The sequence below is a fragment of the Sciurus vulgaris genome, assembly GCF_902686455.1.
Source record: "Sciurus vulgaris genome assembly, chromosome: 16".
In the NCBI taxonomy this organism is placed as follows: Eukaryota; Metazoa; Chordata; class Mammalia; order Rodentia; family Sciuridae; genus Sciurus; species Sciurus vulgaris.
Genome location: NC_136477.1, coordinates 3,999,401 through 4,017,519, shown reverse-complemented (window position 1 = coordinate 4,017,519; position 18,119 = coordinate 3,999,401). Strand labels below are relative to the sequence as shown.

The window sequence follows — 18,119 nt, the reverse complement described above, 5'->3', positions numbered from 1 at the left end:
TGCAGAGCCAGCAAACCTGCCCACGGGCCAAACTCACCCTAATACCTGTTTCGTGCAGCCCATGGGCTAAAAAAAAATTTTACTTTTAAATGGTTGAAAAATAATCAAAAGCAGAATATTTGATGACCTATGAAATTACATGGAACTCACAGTTCAGTGTCCATAAAGTTTTATTGGCACACAGCCAGGCTCTCTCGGTGTGTGTTGTCTGGCTTTGGCCCTACGGTGGGGGCAGTAGCTCGGCAGGGACTGTGGCACCTGCGGAGCTTCACATACTTGCTCTTGGGCCCTTTGTGGGTGCCGCTTGCTGACCCCTGGGGAACACACAGCCCTTGGCATAAACAACATCATGTGCATGTGAATCGGTGCTGGGAGAGAGGAACATTTACTTTTCCCCTTTCTGTTCGCCTTAATTAAGAAGTCTTCGCCTGGCCACATCTGGCTGGCAGACGGTCTCTGCCTTCCCATGCAGTACTTGGCCTGCGGGGCCAGGCTCCAGGGCCTCTGCAATACCAAAGTCCACAGATGCTCAGGTCCCTCTTACAGGACGGCGCATGTCTGCATGGAACCTCCACGCAGCCTTGTGTGGACTTCCAGTCCTCTCGTGGTGACCTACCACCCACTACAATGTAAATGCAGTGGCAATAGTGGTTATGCTGTATCGTTTAGGGAATAATGACAAGAGAAAAGTCTGCGCGCGTTCAGGACGGACGCATTTGAAAAGTGCGTTTTCAGTCCACGGTTGGCTCAGTGGGGTAAGCAGGACCGCAGGACGCGGAGGCTGCCCGTCCCTGGGCGCCCTAACGCCCGTGCCTGGACTTCCTCTCTGTGGCCTTCTTGGTCTTTCCAGCCCTCTGCAGCTGGGTTAGGCCCAGACCAAGCCTCTGGGGCCAGAGTGGCTCCGGGCCTGGGAAGCGCCATTCCTCTTCATGCAGTGCCCAACTCGAGGGCACGTGCTCCATGGCCATCCTTCGAGGACCGCTGCTTCCTCTTGGCGGGTTGGTCAGCTCCAGAGGTGGAGCTGCAGATCCTGGCAGACAGGCGCCGGTTCTGAACTCAGCTACTGCTGCTGCTGCCTCGGAGCGAGGTCAGGGCAGCCTCCAGGGCACAGCCCCGCTGGAGCCGGCCTCTCCCCCCTGGACACGTGCGACAGTGTCGGGACTGATCCGGGAGGGAGAACTCAGCCTTGCAGCCCCAGCCGGCCTGCGGAGTCTCCCGAGGCTGCGCTGCGGGGCTCCGAACCGCAGTCGAGGCATTGGAGGCTTCACCCGGAGAACCTGGGGGAGCCGGCAGCGTAGGCCCTTTGCCACAGAGCTGATGGGCGGTTGCTGCGGACGTGGCATGGTAGGTATGCGTCCCTGTGTTCTTGGGGTGGACACTAGAACAGACCGCCGCTGCTTCCCGAGCCCTCGCCTTCCCTCTGGAAGTGTTCTTTGAGGCTTCCTCCACTCCTAGGCATTCCTGGGCTTGATGTGCTGTGGGTTGTCACCGCGGTGTTCTTTGGAGGTATGAACGGTCATCAGCGTGATCTCTGATTGGACTGTTTGCAATCCTAAATATGGGGTAACAGTAGCCTCTCCACACACGAGGGTGTGGGCCTCACTCGGTTCCTGTGGCAGTCACGCCTGGACCCTGTCCATCATGAAGCTGTCTCTGCAGCGTGTGACATGGGCCCACTGTCCCCTCCCGGGAAGTGAATTCATTTTGTCACTTTCTTCCAAAGACCACAGACATGCCTGGTTCTTACGGCCTCGTCTAACCTGGCGTCCTCGAATCTGTGAACTTAAGTTCACAACGGCAAAAACAAATCAAAGCCACACTGCTGTAGCCTGGCCGCGTTCACTGCTTCAGAATCTGCTGGAAGTTGGGAATTTCTCCCCAGAATGGCACCAGCTCAGGTGCCGACACCTTGTTACGCTCCGGTTCAGGCTCACGTGACTCCTAGCTCAGTGTCAGGATCCTGCTGTCACCATGTGAGTGGCTGCGTCACAGTCTTCAAACCACTTTGCCCGCTCTGATCACTCCTGTAATTTAGGGGCAAAACCAAACTTTCTGGGTTTTTACATGCAGGAGGACCAGCGCTGGTGAAAGCGGACACTTACCCAGCAGAAGGGTTGGTTCTTGTGATGTCCCAGTCTCTGTGCAGTGGCTGGGCCGCCTCAGACCATGGAAACCCCACGAGGGACGCAGGCTGCTGGAACAGGAAGCCCAGCGGCACAGACGCAGCCCGCACCGCAGACGGGAAACAGCCGGAGTCACGGAGGCCTCCCTCGCAGATTGATTTTAACACTGCGCCCTTTCTGGCAAGATTGGATCCTTGTGTGTTGGTGCTTGCCTTTAACTACTTCTTTGTAATGTGTCACTCCAACAAGGGTGGCAAGATCATTCAGAGGGGACCAATCATGTTGGGGAAGCCAGATTTCTACAGCCAAAAGAATGAAGTTGGACCCTAATTTTGTATCATATATAAAAACTTACTCAAAGTAGAGGAAAGACCTAAATGTTAGAGCTAGAATATCAAACTCTTAGAAGAAAACATACGAGGTCTTCTCCACGGCTTTGGATTTGGCAGTGATTTCTTGGTGTGAAACCAAAAGCATAGGCAGCAACAAAAATGGATAAGCTGGACTTGACCAGAGGACAGTGTCCTCAGGCAAACCAAGTGATGGGAGAAGATATTTGCAGATCATATAATAAGGGACGAGGATCCAGAACTTCAGGGGAGAGCTGGGTGCGGTGGCCACACCTGTCATCTCAGTGGCTTGAGAGGCTGAGGCAGGAGGATGGCAAGTTCCAGGCCAGCCCGGGCAAGTTAGAGAGACCCTCTGTCAAAACAGAATCAGAAGGGCCTTGGTAAGCTCAGTGGTGAAGCTCCCCTGGGTTCAGTCTCCAGTGCCACAAAAAATCAATAAAAACAGTGAATTGAGGAAAAGAATAACCCCATTACAAAACAGGCAAACGTGTTGAGTAGACGTTTCTCCAAAGGAGGCGTGCAAGTGGCAAGTGGCTTGCGAGAGTGGCAGCACACAGATCCTCAAGGCCACACAAACCACAGCCACAGGAGTGGCCGTTCACACCCGGCTGCTGTCTGGGTAAGAAGGGTGCTGCTGTGCACCTGGAGGAGCTGGTGGGGCAGGACGTGCTGCCCCCGGAGAACAGCAGGAAGGTTCCTGGGACATGCAGTGGAATTTGCCTCATGACCTAGCAAACCCGCTCTGGGTGCCCCCAGGAGCTGGGGCACTCTGTGCACACCACTGTCCCCACGGCTTGACTCCCAGCCAGGCGGTGTGGCCATCCACACCGTGGAATATTATTCAGCCTTTAAAAGGAAGGAGATTCTGACACATGCCTCGCTGTGGATGAACCTTGGGGACATGATGCTGACCTAGGCTGCAAGACCTCACAGAAGGACCCTGGAGTCCTCGGGCCACAGAGACCAGAAGCAGGACTGGGAGCCAGCGGGAGTCAGTGTTTGATGGGGACAGAGTTTCAGTTTGGGAGGACGGAAAGTTCTGGAGATGGGTGGTGGAGACGGCTTGATGCCACTGGGCTGTGCCCTTCCAAACAGTTAAAATGGCAAATTGTTACGTGTCTTCTACCACAGTATAAACTCATGATAGTAGAATAGTGGTTTTTCCCAGGGTGACGTTAATCGGAAACCCAGGCCTCCTGGTTGGCTCTGGTGAGCCCCTCCATCCCGCCACTCACAGGGACCTGGCTGCAGGGCCCTGGACAGTTGCCCGAGGGCCGCCTGGAGAGCTGTGCGGAGTGAACTTGCTGACCCACCTCTCTCGGGAAAGGCGTGCTTCTAGGGCAGCGGAAGGAAGGCGAGAGGTGGATTAAGTTTGTGCAGTGGCATTTGAAAGTCAGCAGCGGCAGTCAACCCTGAATTAACGAGCCCACGAACGTGTGTGAGCTGGGAGGGTTCTCTACGTGCCATGCCCTGCATGAAGGCGGGCGCCCTCTCTGGCCTTGCCGAGTGGGCTTCGTGTCGCTCACTTCTTCATGAGGAGGCAGAATGCTGTGCCCGCTCTGCTCAGGTCTTGGAAGCACAGTTATTAGGCTGAAGGAGCCTCAGGAGGGTTTGCTTTTTGTTTTCACTGTTGCTCATTCTCCCCATGATCTGAAAAGAGTGCCCTTTTATAATCTAAGGTTGTGTTGTGCCCATGGGTTCAGCGTTCCCAGAATTTCCTTGGTAACTAGAATGAAGTCTAGACTTTTCACTGTGCCCCAAGGCCTCACTGACCTCTTCAGCTCCTTGTGCTCTGCTGCCCCGGGGCCTTTGCACCTGTCATTTGCTGTGCATGGAGTGTTCTTTCCCACACCTTCCATGGCTGTCCCCTTCTCAGTGGCCATCCTGTCTCAGTCCAATGCCACCCTTAGTGCCACCCCAAGTGGCCTGTCAGGAGGTCAGGAGCCCCTCTCCACCACCAACCCCAGTCCCTGCCCTCTTCAGTCACCTGACACCATGGCCGCATCTCTCTGGAATGGGTTCCTGTGTCTGGTGACTAGCGTGACCCTGCATGAGGCCTCGGCAGCTCAGGAGCAGTGCTCTCACCTAGCTTGTTCCTTTAGAATGGCCTCGGCACTCAGAAGTCACACTCTTTACTTTCTCTCTTCCCTCTGGCTTTTTGGGACCAGGAGTGCAGCTTGGTGGTACAGCACTTGCCTGTCACGTGCAAGGCCCGGGGCTCCACCCACAGCACAGCACGCACGGGAAGCCTCCTTTCTATGTCTTCTGTTTCAGAGCCACACAGTCATGTCTGGGTTTGCTGCTCTGAGCTTTTGCACTTGCACACATTCTCCACCACCACAGGAGAGGGAGTAATCCCAGCACCCTGCACAGTCAGGCCTTGTCCTGCTCTTGTCCCTAGCTGCCGTCTTCTGCCTGCCTCTCCAGAACATCATGGAAGTCAGAACATACAGCACATAGCTTTTGACACTGGCTTCCTTCACTTGGTGTAACACATTTGAGATTCACCCGTGTTGTTTTCTCTGTTGGTAGTTTGTTCCTTTTTGTTGCCAAGTTGTCTGTTATAGCTATGTTCCAGTTTGTAAATTTTCTTTAATGATGGATGGATGGATGGGGATGGATTTTAAAACCTCTGGGTGTAAGTGTGTCTTAGTCCATTTTTCTGTTGCTATGACAGAATACCTGAGGCTAGGTGATTTGTAAAGAAGAGAGGTTTAAAATTTAGCTCGCGGTTCTGGGGATCCAAGAGCATGGCCCCGATATCTGCTGGGCTCTGGTGAGGGCCTCTGGCTACATCACAACATGGCAGATGGCACTCCGCTGGGAATGCACTGGAGAAGGAAAATCACATGGTGAGACAGGAAGCCAGGGACCAGGAGAGGCCAGCTCACTCTTCTTACATCAGCCTGCTGTCTTAGGAACTAATCCACTCTGAGATTCCCGGTGACCCAGTGAGCTCCCACTAAGCCCCACACCTAGCTGGTTCCACAACACAGCCCCCCAGAGACCAAGCTTCTAGCACACGCACCTTTGGGGACACACTCAAGCCTTGCTCCAGCCCCTGCTGCAGTTCAAGAGAAGTGGTCTTCCCTCCCAAACGGCATCCTGTGGACAGTGTGCCATTTTATAAGAACTGGTGTCTCTTAGAGGCTGACAAGTGACCTGCAGTTTTTAAACTGATGTCCAAGTTAGGCAAGTGCACGTTGCTGGTCTGCAGGAGTGGTTTAAGAGATGCGTTTCTCTCTCCTCCTGCTGCCCTCTCACCTCCGACGAGGTGAACCCTGTGAATAATACAGTCTGTGTCCTTCTGGGTCTTTCCGAGGCCTTGTGCCTGTTCACAGAGCCCATCACATAGCCACATGCTGGACACCAGTTCACGCTGAGTCAGCGCTACTGGGGCAGCGCCGCAGGGCTGGATCTCTCTGCCTGGAGGGTGAGTGGGAGAGCCAGGGGTGAGGGAGGGACCCCCTCTGATGAACGATGCTCTGCCTCTGATTTTTGGTGGCCTCAGCTGACTCCACCCTTTTCTTTATAGCTTCGCCGAGATGCTGTTTTACTTGTCATAAGATTCACCTGTTTAAACCGTTTGGTTCATTGACTTTTAGCATATTCACAAAGCTCTGCGGCCGTCACCCCATCTCCTCACCCCAGAAGGAAATCTGGTCCCGTCGATAGTTGACCCGTTTCCCTTCCCAGGCCCGGCACCCACAAATCCACACCCGTTCTGAATGCTCCTATCAGGGGCCACACGCTGTGGCTTTCGTGTCTGCTTCTCTCCATGCACGGGGTCCTCATGGCCCACCCTGGTGTGGTGTGTCAGAGCCTTGTTCCTTTTTATGCTCAAATAATATTCCACTCTGTGGATGGACGGATGGCGTGTTCTGTCTGCCTGTCCACAGCCACTGGGCAGGTTCCCGTCGGGGCTGTCGTGTGGATAACGCTGCTCTGAACGTTGCGTGTTCGTGTGGCGTGTGCTTTTTTGCTTGGGCGTGTTTTTCAAGGATAAGTGCTGAGAAAAGGAAAGACCTCTTCAGAAGGCCCTTTGCCCCCTCTGAGAGCCCGCCCCTCCGCGGCAGCCCGCTCACCGGCTGGGCGCTTGGCTCTGCAGCGTGACCCTGGTTGGTCCTGCAGGCGCCTCCGCTGCCCTTGAATTAGTGCTGCAAGAGGACTGGGCAGAGCCCCCGCCCGTTCGGTGTGGCGTTCCCCAGAAGCCTGCAGCAGAGGAGCGAGCGAGGCCTTCTCCCGCCGGCACTGGCGCCTCGAGGCCTCTTCCCTCCGTCACCAGAAGCCAGGGTGCCTGGCACGGCAGTGTCGGCACCGTTGGCCCAGCAGCTGGGGAAGTGCTGGGCTTGGCTGGGGAGAGGTGGCAGGTGCCCAGTGGTGGGCACGCCCTGCGGCCTCTTGCGCAGGGGGACTTCTGCGGAGGGAAGAGGGGCTGATGACGGAACCCATTCCTCCAACAGCGGGGCAGCGCCGTCAGCTGGACGCAGAGCGGCCGGGATTGGTGGGGTGCGGGGATCATGGAGGAGTGAGTGGCAGAGGCCCTTGCTGAAGACCATCAGGAGTCACTGCTCTTAGAGTCTCGGTGCTTAGATGGGCACAAGTCAGCAGAGATCCCCATGAGGTCGCCCGGCGTGAGTGGCAGGGTGACACAGGGAGCGCTGCGGCCATGGAGCCCCGACTTGGGGGACGTTGTTCTGGTTGACAGCCACGCAGTGGTTAGAATGATTTTCTCCATCGACAGATAAGAAATGGAAGAAGATCTGAGTCCCCAGCTGAAGGTCACTGGACTTGGGATGTGGATCCCGGCGCCGCCTCTTGGCCACCGTATTGAGTTGTGGTGTCGCTCTGCTGCCTGGCTTCCAGGGCTTTCTGCTCTTTGTTTCCTTCCTTTCTCCCTGGTGGCATCTCCTCGTCCCCTCTGCCAGATCCTCCCACTGCTCCTGACCTTGAACTTGAGGGTTCTCTTTGTGCTCTGTCTACACCCACTTTCCTGGTGAGCTCATCAAGTCACAGCGTTGAAATGCATCTTCACCTCCAGCCTGGCTCACTCCCCAAAATCCCAGGCGGCAGCTGCACTTGGGTGTGGTCTGATGCCCAGTGCCCGTGTCCACTTCTCGCCTGTCCACTCACCCCACGGGCCCCTCGTGCAGGCCCAGCAGCGGCAGCCTCGCCCCTCGCCTCGCTCTCCGCTCGGATCTGGCTGGCGGGGCATCTCCTGCACCAGAGCCGCCCTCGCAGCTCACTGCCACCTGGCTGGTCATCAGCCTTGACTCGTGCCACCTGTGAAAGTCCTCTGCCCCATAGCCTTGACGTCAGATCCCTCGCACTCACAGCGAAAGCCAGAAGCCCCCGGGCCCTTCCCTCCCAAGGCCGTCTCCTCCACCTGGTCATCTTCGGTATGGGTGGCACCACACAGCACCACAGGGCGGCTGTCCTGAACCCCGCAGAATTCTCTCTCAGTTCTGGAGACCCAGAGTCCACCACCGGCTGCCAGCAGGACTCCTCTCCAGGTGACTGAGGTCCCTGGATAAAGATGTGACCCTGCCCTGGTGAGCGGCCCACTCCCACCTCCCAAGGCCATCGATGGGCACAGCATTCCTTACTGTGAATCCTGGGGACACAGTGCTGAGTCCAGAGTCCCTCCAGCTCTCCCCACCCCTCGCCTGGCGGACCGCCTGCGTGACCCCGGGTGACCCGGTACACCCTGGGCAGAGGCCCTTCCCAGCGCTCTTGACCTCCACCTCATCTGCGCCCACTGTCGCCTCGTCCCCTCCCCACTCCACACTGCCCTCTCCTGCTCCTTCGGGTTCACTTTTCTTCAGAGCATTTGTCATCTCCTGTCATCGTGTCCTCGTGTCCTCGTTGTCATCCATTGTCAGGGGCTTAGTCTTGCTGGTTCCCTGCTGTGTCCCCAGCCTTGGAGCCACGTCAGCCCCTGGCAGCTGCTCAGACTGTATTTGTTGAGCAAATGATCGTGGCTCCCAAGGGGCCTCCGGGGGGCCCTCAGGGGAGACCCCAGCTCCGTGCGGCAAGGGCAGGGCGGTCTGCTGGCCTCCCTCTTGCCACTCGAGGGAGGCATGAGAAGCGAGAAAGCTACAGGAAGGACGTGCCGCACCCATCCTGGGGGCACCGGGCCCCCCCCCCCCCCCCATCATCCCGCAGTGATGGAAGCCCGGCCGTCCTCGGTTGCCGGCCGTGGCCAGTCGCTGTAGGCAGGGCTGCCCTTCATTCGTTTCCACCTTCCTGAGTCCTGACCTTGACCACTGTGGAGGGAGTGGGAGCCACCCAGAGCCGAGCGCCTGCCCCAGGGCCGGTCGGTCTGGGGGTTGCTGTGGTGGTCCACAGGCCTGTGTGTAGACGACCCTCCCTGGTCGTTTGCTAGCAGGATGGGGAGTGGGCAGCTTTCTCCTGGTACAGCGGCCTCACAGATTCATCCCTGGTCCAAGTGGACCGAGGAGGGTCAGTTCCGATAGCTCAGCCTCCCTGGAGCGGACCCCTTGGCCCAAATTATCAAGATCGGCTGTGGATATTGGATCTAATCTTAAGCCTTAAGCACGACATTCGCATCATAAAAGGAACCTGGCCACAGTCCGCACCTGGACTCTATCGCCCAACCTGTGTGAGCATCACCTTCCTTCCCCCCCCCTTTCTGAGGTGCTGGGCTTGAGCCTAGGGGTGCTTCCCCACTCAGCTGCATCACCAGCCCTTTTTTTTTTTATCTTGAGCCAGGGTCTCACCAAGTTGCCCAGGCTGGCCTCCAACTTGCAGTCCTCTTGCCTCAGCCTCCTGAGTCGTTGACATTACCAGTATGGGCCACCATGGCTTCTTCATTCCTTATGTGAATAGTTTCAAATTCTATTTGGATGCAAATTTTCTATTTCTCTTTTTAAAGAGATGCAAAGTGTCAGTGGATGCTCTGAAAAGTGTCCCCAGCAGCCAGGTAGGGAGACTTACCCAAGACATCTAGAGGCCTAGAATGGGGGGAAGGTGGACGTGGATGGCTTTGCAAGGCAGTGGCTTGTCGGGGCCAGCTGTGAGCAGGAAAGGAGGGGGCTTGGGAGCCGCAGGCAGGGCGATGCCTGAGCCCTTAAGGTGTGTTCCGAGCCCATCCCTTCCCACTTGTCCAGCAGAGTTAGGACATTTCATTCCATTGTTTTCCAAAATCATCTTTTGCTCTTCAGGAGCTGACTCACTACAGAGCTGGGAGCAGAGAGGCCCAGCAGCCCTGGAAGGATCAGTTCCTGTCCTGGTGGCAGTCGGCCCCAGTCTACTCCCTGTGATGGAAAGCGCTCAGGGACTCCGAGGTCCGAAGGCGCCTTCACCCTCAACCTAACACTTGAAAATAACATTCTCCCAAGCTTTGACTTAGATTTTAAGACAGAATTGATTTTAGTGTTTCTTCTTAGACCTAATTAGGACTAATTAGTTTAAAAGCCTAAAATACCTCGGACATTCCTCTTTGAGTTTAATCAGAATGAGGAGCTCAACAAAAAGACTTGTTTGCTGCATTTTGTCAGAGGCGCTGAGGTTTGACTTTGGGGTTGAAACTCTCATGGCGACAGGAATAGAATGTCCTTTTGTTGTCCCTGTTGGATTGGACAGTGGGCTTTGAGATGCAGAGGGGAGGTGACAGATGGAATAAATAAAGATTTCTAATTTTATCTTTCCTTGCTTCGTCTTCTTTTCTTCAGAGATCCCTGGCTGCAGCTGAAGGCATTTTTTAAAAAATGTATTTTATTTTATTTGTTCTAATCAGTGTACATGACAGTAGAGTGCACTTATACATGTTGATAGCTGATACATAAAACAGAGTGTCATCTCCCATTTTTCTGATTGTACGTGTTGCAGGATCACGTCGGTCACGCAGTCGTATGTGTACGTGAGGTGATAATATCTGTTTCACTCTCTGTCCTTCCTTCCCCTTATCTTTTTGACACCTTTGTTCATCTTGGGCCAATCATGAGATGGGTCTATACCTCGCAGACTGATGACTACTTACAAGCCAGGGCAGGGCTGGGTGCCGCTTGGGGGACAGCATATGCCCAGCATGTGCGAGGCCCTGGGTTCGATCCCCAGCACCCAAACAAATAAGTAAAAACAGTAGCAGGTTCTTTCCTACCAGAAGACAAGTGGAGCCCCTTGGCTGGCCAAGTTCATTGTCACCCAGAGCAGAACTGTGCTTTGGAAATGCTCATGGCAGGGTTCCTGGCCGCACTCCTGGACCTGCTGTACGCTTCTGGTAATCTTGCATCGTTCAAGCATGACTTAGCAACAAATGTGCATTTATGCTTCTGTGTAGCTCTATAACCTTTTCTTATTTCAGGTCACATGTTTGGTAAGAAAAAATAACTACATATATCGAACCTCATTTCTAGAAATGAGCATGGACAGATTAGTCACTTTGGTGGACTGGAAAAACTGCGTAGAACCATAAAGAAAGTTACGTCAAAGCTGATCTGTGCGACCTGAACACCAAGGCTGGCCCTCCGGTCAGGCGGCAGAGGTGGGGCCCTGGGGAGCCCTGGACCTGGGCTGGCCATCTGCAAGCCGGTCTGCTGGAGACGTGACGTGAATCTGCAGGCCCAAGTCGTTGTACTAGATGCCAGGCCATCCCCAGACCCTCCCACCCTGCTGAGACCAAGGCTCCCAGCAGCTTGAGGGGGACAGGGCTGTGGCTGTCAAGCCTGACCAGGAGTAGATGCAGGAATTCCACAGCTGAGGAATGCCATTGGGGACCAGGGTCTCCTCCAAACGACTGTGACTTAATGACACCCCACCTCCTTGCATCCAGGTGGAAACCCTGCCTTCTCTCCTGTAGCTGTGGACAAATGTCCGTACACATAGCTCCGGCCAACCCCACCCCTTCTGCTAGACCCCTTGACCCGTCCTGCCATGAGAGGACTGTCCACTAGCGAGTCTCCCTCCTCCGCCTATGCCAGTTCCCTCCCATCTGCTCCTCATCTGTCTTCAGAAACCCCTCTGGACCTTCCCCTCCCAGCTGCCACCCTGTTCCTCTCTTTCCCTATCCATCAAAGTCTATCCTTCTAGACTCCAGCTCACTTGGGCTCTCCTGAGCCCACTGCAGTCTCTGGCTGATCGCGTACTGCTCTCTTGGAAGTGCTCTGTCCTGGTCATTGTGACCTCAACTTCACTCTGCCCTGGGCCTTTTGTCTGTCCTCTCCTTTGGTGAACCCAGATAGTCTCTTGATTTTTAATAGGTCATGTATACACTGAGGTCTCTAGTCATGTCCTCTCTACACTGATGCCTCCAGTCACATCCTCTGTACACTGATGCCTCCAGTCACGTCCTCTGTATACTGATGCCTCCAGTCATGTCCTCTCTACACTGATGTCTTCAGTCACATCCTCTGTATACTGAGGTCTCCAGTCATGACTTCTGTACACTGAGGTCTCCAGTCACGTCTTCTCTACACTGAGGGCTTCGGTGCAGCCCTTTCCCCCCAGGACTTGCATCCCTGCCTGCTCTCTCCACACTCCCACGGGTATCTGAGCGCTCTCCTGGGTGTCAAGTTCACACCCTCAGCTCTCAGCTGCTGCCTGCTACATCTGCCCCCTCCTCTCCCCATCCTTTCCATTGCCAGAAACCCTAGGGGCACACCATGCCTTCCTCTCACACCCCATATACTACCATCTGTACTTGCAGAGTCCACTGCCATCACCCTGGCCAGGCCACCACCTCCTGCCTGGATTGTCTCATTAGCCTGTTAACTGCCCTCAGCCTTCCTTTTTCTTCTTCACTTGATCTCAGTCCAGCAGCTAGAGGGTCCTGGTTAAAATGCAAGTCAGACCAGGCCCCCCCATTTCAAACCCTGTGGTCACTTCCATTTCACTCCAAGCCAAAGCCAGAGCCTGTGTGATGGCCGGTTGGCTCCTCCCCCTTGCCTTCTGGTTCACTCGACTCTGTTCACAGACCACACATGGTCTGGCCACAGGGCCTTTGCACTGGCGGTTCCTGCCACTGGGAACACTCTTTCCCTATCTGAGTGGGTGCTTCCCTCACTTTCCTCATCTCTTTCCTCCAGGGCACCTGCTCAGGGAGGCACTGACACCCTGTGCCCCACAGTGTCCCCGTCTGCTTTGATTCTCCCCTGGGCATCTATCACCATCTGACAAGCACCCTCTCCATCTTTTTCGTTTATTTTTGTATGTGTCCCTGCAAAGCACGCGTACTAGAGAATACGCTCAAGGAAGGACGGACGTTTTGTACATTTTGACTACTGGGCAGTGCCTGGTAGAATTCAGCTGTCTGGTTCAAATCAATGGATGACACATCTAGGCTTCCGTATGAACCACTCTTCTGGTCGGGAGGTTTGGGGTCCTCACAGCTGTGCATCAAAAGCCTGCCTTCAGTGCAGGGGGCCAGGCAGAGTCCAGCTGCGTCTCCTGAGCTGTGCCCCAGCAGGCTCCAAGGCCCTGGCTCTAGCTGTTTGTCCCTCCAGGCCCGGAGCTCCATGCCATCACCTGCCCCCATTGCCACTCATCTGTGGGTCTGGCTGTGCATTCGTAGGCTCCTGGGAGCACAGGTTCAAATCCTACAGCCTGGAATCCACCTTCCCTCCAGGGAGGCATGACGGTTCCCTTGCGTTGGTTCTAGAAGTGACTCCAGGATGGCATCTGTGCACGACCCTGTCCGTCTCTCCTTCCAGACCTGAGCTGAGAGCTGCAGGGGCTTAACCGAGCTCAGATCTACCGGCCTCTATAGCCCAGAGTGCGGGCCTGGCAGCCAGGGCCCTGGACCCCGCGCTCCCTCTCCCCTCTCTGCGGCACAGGGCCTGCACTGGCCGCGAGCTTGGCTGTGTCCCTCTCCTTCCTGGGTCAGGAGTGCTCCTGCTGGGGACCTCCCTGGTGCCAGCTTCCAGGCTGTGCCCGCTGTGTGTCCCCACATCAGAGGGCATCTGCTGGGACTCGGCTTTCTCTCAGCAGCCTCCACTCCCTGGGCTGCAGTGGTGACAGGCTCTGCGGGTCCCTTGAGGCACAGCCATGCAGGCCTGGCCCATGCCTGAGGCTGCGGCTCTCCCCTGCTCGGGCTTTGCACTGCTTTCTAGTGGCTTAATCCCCAGTTCCTTTTAGTTTGCCCAGAACACACTTGTGCAGCTATAAACTATCCCACACGGTTTGTTTGGTGATAAATACATTCTTCCTCTCGGAGAAAAAGGCATTTTCTCCTTCCAGGCCGAGGAAGGCTTGAAATCCTACCACTGTGGGGAGAGTTGGTCCTCCTTGGGTTTTGTTATTTCAGAACAAATATGGTAAACTGTTTTCCCCTCGGTTACCCTAGAGAAGAGATTATTTGCCTTTCTCTTCAGGCTTCTGAAAATAATAGATGACATATTTGGGAGGTTTTTTTTAGATCTGGTTAGTGTGAGATAGAGGGGTTGCTCTGGGGATGACATTGTTTGGTTTGGGAAGTATTCTCCCTGTTGCCCAGCAACAGGCGCTTGGAAACGGGAGTGGACTGCGTTGTCCCTGGCAACCGTTGTTACTTAGCAAACAATGAGGGCCAGGCAAACAGCACTGAGGACTGCGGTTTTTAATTGAACATCTGCATATATTTGTCTCTGATTAAATTATGCTGCGTCTGGTGTGCCTCCACAGGTAGACAGGGGTCCTCAGGGTCTGCTTGGAACGCGTGTTGTCAGCATCTCCCCCTGTGGGAGTGAGAGCCGCTGGCTCTGCCCCAGACTGCTCTGGCTGGACGCCCCCTGGAGTCTTAAGTGGCCTTTCTCTTCTGATCTGATTCCTCGTGTGTGTAGAATCATTGCTTGGCCACCCACCGCCTCACCTCACTGATGACTCTGCAGTTTCTCCACGCCTCTCAGCAACGCCAGAAGAGCAGACTTGAACCTGGAGTTCAGTTCGGGGTTGGCAGGTGACAGAGACCCGGAACCTGCTGGTTCTGAGTGCTGGGCACTCCTGTTTAGAGGTGGGTTCTCAGGTGACCCTCTCGGGACGTGCCTGGTATACTTACCAGGGGAAGGTGTGCGCCCCCACTGGCAGGTGCCGTGTGTGGGCCCCGTGCAGCGCAGCACAGGTCGGGTCATGATCAAAACAGTCTCCCTCCCCACCCGCCCCCGCGGCAGCGGCCGAGATAGCGACTGTTTACGAGGGCTGGTTGCTTGGGTAAACAGGGCCCTGAACTTCATTCAGAGCTGGTGACACATGTCTTTCCCTCTTCCCAGTACCACCCCCGCCCCCACAGCGGGCTATAAATTGAGAACCATTCACCAGGGCAGGTTTTTGGTGGGGACTCTGTCCTCCCGTGACCATCTGGAGTGCAGTCTGACTAATACAGCCGACTGCAGAAGTGCCGCCTGTGACAGACACAGCAGCCCGCAGTCCCGCAGGCCACGCTGGCTTGTGGGGAGGCTCACGGTCGATGGGTGGGTTTTTTCTTTTAAAGGCCATTGGACGTGCAGCTGAATGCGCCAGAAGGCACTCGCTGCCCTTGGGGGCAGCAGGTAAGCGCATGTCCTGGCACTATTTAAAGGAGCTAAACAAGTTCTCCAACTTTCTTTTGCAGCTGATTTATAGTGGAACATCATTTGTGTTATATAACAAATGAAGGCAAGCTTGTTAAAAAAAAAAAAAAAAAAAAGCAAGCTTGTTAGCCATCAGCCCTGCTAGACGCAATAACTAAGACCCGGCGACAGCAAGTGTCGCCAGAGTCAGAAAGAATGAGTTCTGTCGTAGTAGAGACTCCCTGAGGTCGATAAAACCGTGCCTTGTCCGCAGCAGGTTGCGGTCGGGGTAGTGAAGAAAAGACCCGTCCTCCCACAGAATCATTCTGTACCCAGTTCCAGGGTGAGCAACTCATTTTTAAGAGAATGGAGCCTCATTTAAACTTTATTTTAAATTGATTTTTTTAAAAATTTCCCACGGAAGCACTTGCTTCCGCATCCGTCAGGCTTTGCAGCCTGGGCAGACACCAGCTTCGGGTAAATTTCTTCGTCTGCCAGATGAGAGCAGGTCGGGCGATTTTTAAGGGCCTCTCCAGTGGGACTCTGCGGTTTCTCCACTGGTTTAGTGCCCGCGCCAGGGAGGCAGGGGCCGGCCTGGAGCCAGTCGGGGAGGTGAATGGGGTCGGGAGCCCAGCGCCCTTATCCGAATCAGTCACGTAGCATGGGGGGAACGTGGACTCCCATCACTCCATGGTCATCCCTGTCCCTGGAGACGGCTGTGTGCACAGGAAGAGCCACCCAGGCCTGACAGGCTCCTATCTCCTGGCAGGCCTTCCACCCAGAGGTCCTGCTGTCAAGGAAGAGGCCTCCTAGCAGGTCACTTGTCACTTCTGCTGGCTCCTTCTCCACCCTGGGCTCTGAACGACTGCAGGAGTGGCCAGAAAAGCCCGCCTTCAGGTGTCCACTGGCCTCCTGTGCCCCTCCTGGCTGCCCACGGCTACCTTGCCGTTCCCTGCTCCTGGGTAGTGTGCACAAAGGAGAGAAAAGGTGGCATCCTGGGTGCAAGCAAGAGGAAGAGAAGAGCCAGCAGGAGCAGAATACACAAGCAGGACCCCACGCAGACTGCCTGCAGAACCCCAGGCAGAGCCCCGTGGCAGGCGGGCAGCTGGGTGCCTGGAGCAGCCTTTCCCCGCAGAGCCTAGCTCGAGTGCCGGTGGGCAGCGTACTGGGGAGTGGGCAGGCGCCTGGGAGCCACAGGAGAGACTGACACCCAGACTCTGCTTTCCCAAGGAGAACGGGGTCAAGAAGCCACAGGTGGAAACAGCCAGGTGGCTGCAGAGTGGCGGGAAGGAGCATGGAAAGTGCCTGGAGACTGTGGTTCTCAGTGGGCTGCTTCTGCCCCCAGGGACACTGGGCAGTGTCTGTCCTGACTGGGGAGTTGCTATTGGTACCCAGTGAGCAGAAGCCAGGGTGCTGCTCAGCACCCTGAGTGCCTAGGATTGACATCCACAAGCAAGAACCGCCCAGCCCCCAAAGCCAAGAGCGCTAAGGTCCAGAAGCCCTATGTCTAGTGCCAGGGTGACTTGAGAGGGACTTTGTGTCGCTGGTCACCATTCTACTTTGGTCCACTTTGCAGCTGCTGCTGGTCCTCCCTGACTTTTGAACTGAGCAGGGTGGGCAGAATGTGCAAGTCCGACTGGGATCTGTGTGATCGTTCATCACAGGAATCCATCAGTTAACTCACTGTGCCTCTGACAAGCAGATTCTAGAAACTTCTAAAGCACGGCACTAAACTCCTGCTGTAGTTTTGAGCTTTTTGCCAAAGTGGGGACGGTGTCTGCGGCCTGGGAACAGACCCATGTGGTGTGAAAGCAGAGGCTCCAAGGCCTCACAGTACTTGTGTGTCCCTCTGTTCAAGAAGTGATGGGACAGGCCAGCAGCCAAAGACCCAGTTCAAGGCAGGCTCTGCCACCTCCTGGCTGGTGACCTTCAGTCGATGGATGACCTTTCTGAGCCTCGGACTGTGTCCTCATTTCTGGAGTGGGGGTGACCGTTGGGGGGATTCCTTTCCCTCAGGGCACGACGGGGGTGCTGTGCTCAGCATGGCCGCTGCCTGCGCTGCTGCGGCTGCTGCCTTGGGCTGTGCCTGTCTTCCCGCCCAACCTGTCATTTCTCAAGCACCCACTGGATCCAGGCTCAGAACAGTCCCAGCAGGCTGGGTTCCACGTCCTCCTCTCCCTTCTCAGGCCTCAGTCACGTCTGTGTGCTGGTGCTGGACTTGAACTTGAAGTTCGCCTCATCCTTCGCCCTCCAGCCCTGTGAGCCTGGCGCTGCCCTGACACCCACAGCTGTGAATGTGGTGGGGGGAAGCCTTCCCTGCTGGAGCCCACTCCCCAGCGGGATCCAGAGCCTGAGGCGAGGCCGGAGCTAGCGAGGGAGGCCCGCACTCCCCAGGCAGGGCTCAGACTGGCTCAGGTGGACCATGGGTGCACTGGACCACCGTTGCCCGGAGCCCCCACACACCTGGGAGCCCACCTTGGGGCATCAACTAGGCAGCCTTGATGCAGAACGCCCGTGTGCCCTGGGAGCCTGTGGGGACTGGTCAGGTTCAAGCCAGGCGCAGTGAAGAGACACGTTGTCTTTTGAATCACCCTGAAGGGGAGGAAAACGGGTCCGAGAGGGCAGAAGCTGTACGTCCAGGTGAGAGGAGGAGGCAGGCTCCCTAAAACAGCAGCAGCCAGAGTAGAAGGAGGGCGAGCAGCCCGGAATCAGGTGAAAGCAGCAGGCTTGAGCCAGCGCTCTGTGCAGCCAGGAGCTGTCGGGCCACTCCAGCAGCCCAGGGGCGTAGGAACAGGAGTGGAGGCACTTTCAGTGCAGGGAGCTCCCTTTGGGGTTGGCGAGGCACCAAGAGGTGCCCAGGTGGAGTCTGGGAGCAGCTGGACAGGGGACATGGCCGGGCCATTTGGGCAGTGCTGGGAGTCACGTTCAGTGAGATCATCACACCGAGGCAGTGGGGAGAGGGGACCCTAGGAGAGGCCATCAGAGAGGACGAGTGCAGATGGCAGCAAAGCCTAGACAGTTTCCAAACTGCAAAGAAGCCCCAGGGAGGCCTCAGGGTGAACCCTGGCAGATGTGAGAACTGCGGAGAAGAGCGGGAGAGGGAGGTGGTGCCGCCAGGCCCCCAGACTTCTTGGGACACCTCTCCTCGGCCTCTGGTTTCTGCG

General features: G+C 55.9%; 1 protein-coding gene across 5 annotated transcripts in view; it reads left to right on the top strand.

Annotated features, from left to right (window-relative positions):
- RFX2 (regulatory factor X2) overlaps nucleotides 1–18,119 on the top strand; it is a 79,805-nt gene that overhangs the window by 18,676 nt on the left and 43,010 nt on the right. The window contains exon 1 of one of the 5 annotated variants that reach the window (XM_079115314.1): nucleotides 15,410–15,432. The exons of 3 other annotated variants lie outside the window; for them this stretch is intronic. The gene's annotated coding sequence lies outside the window, so the exon portion shown is untranslated. Of the gene's footprint in view, nucleotides 1–15,409; nucleotides 15,433–15,496; nucleotides 17,596–18,119 lie in introns of those variants that run through there. One more of the 5 variants, XM_079115315.1, reaches the window with a different exon arrangement.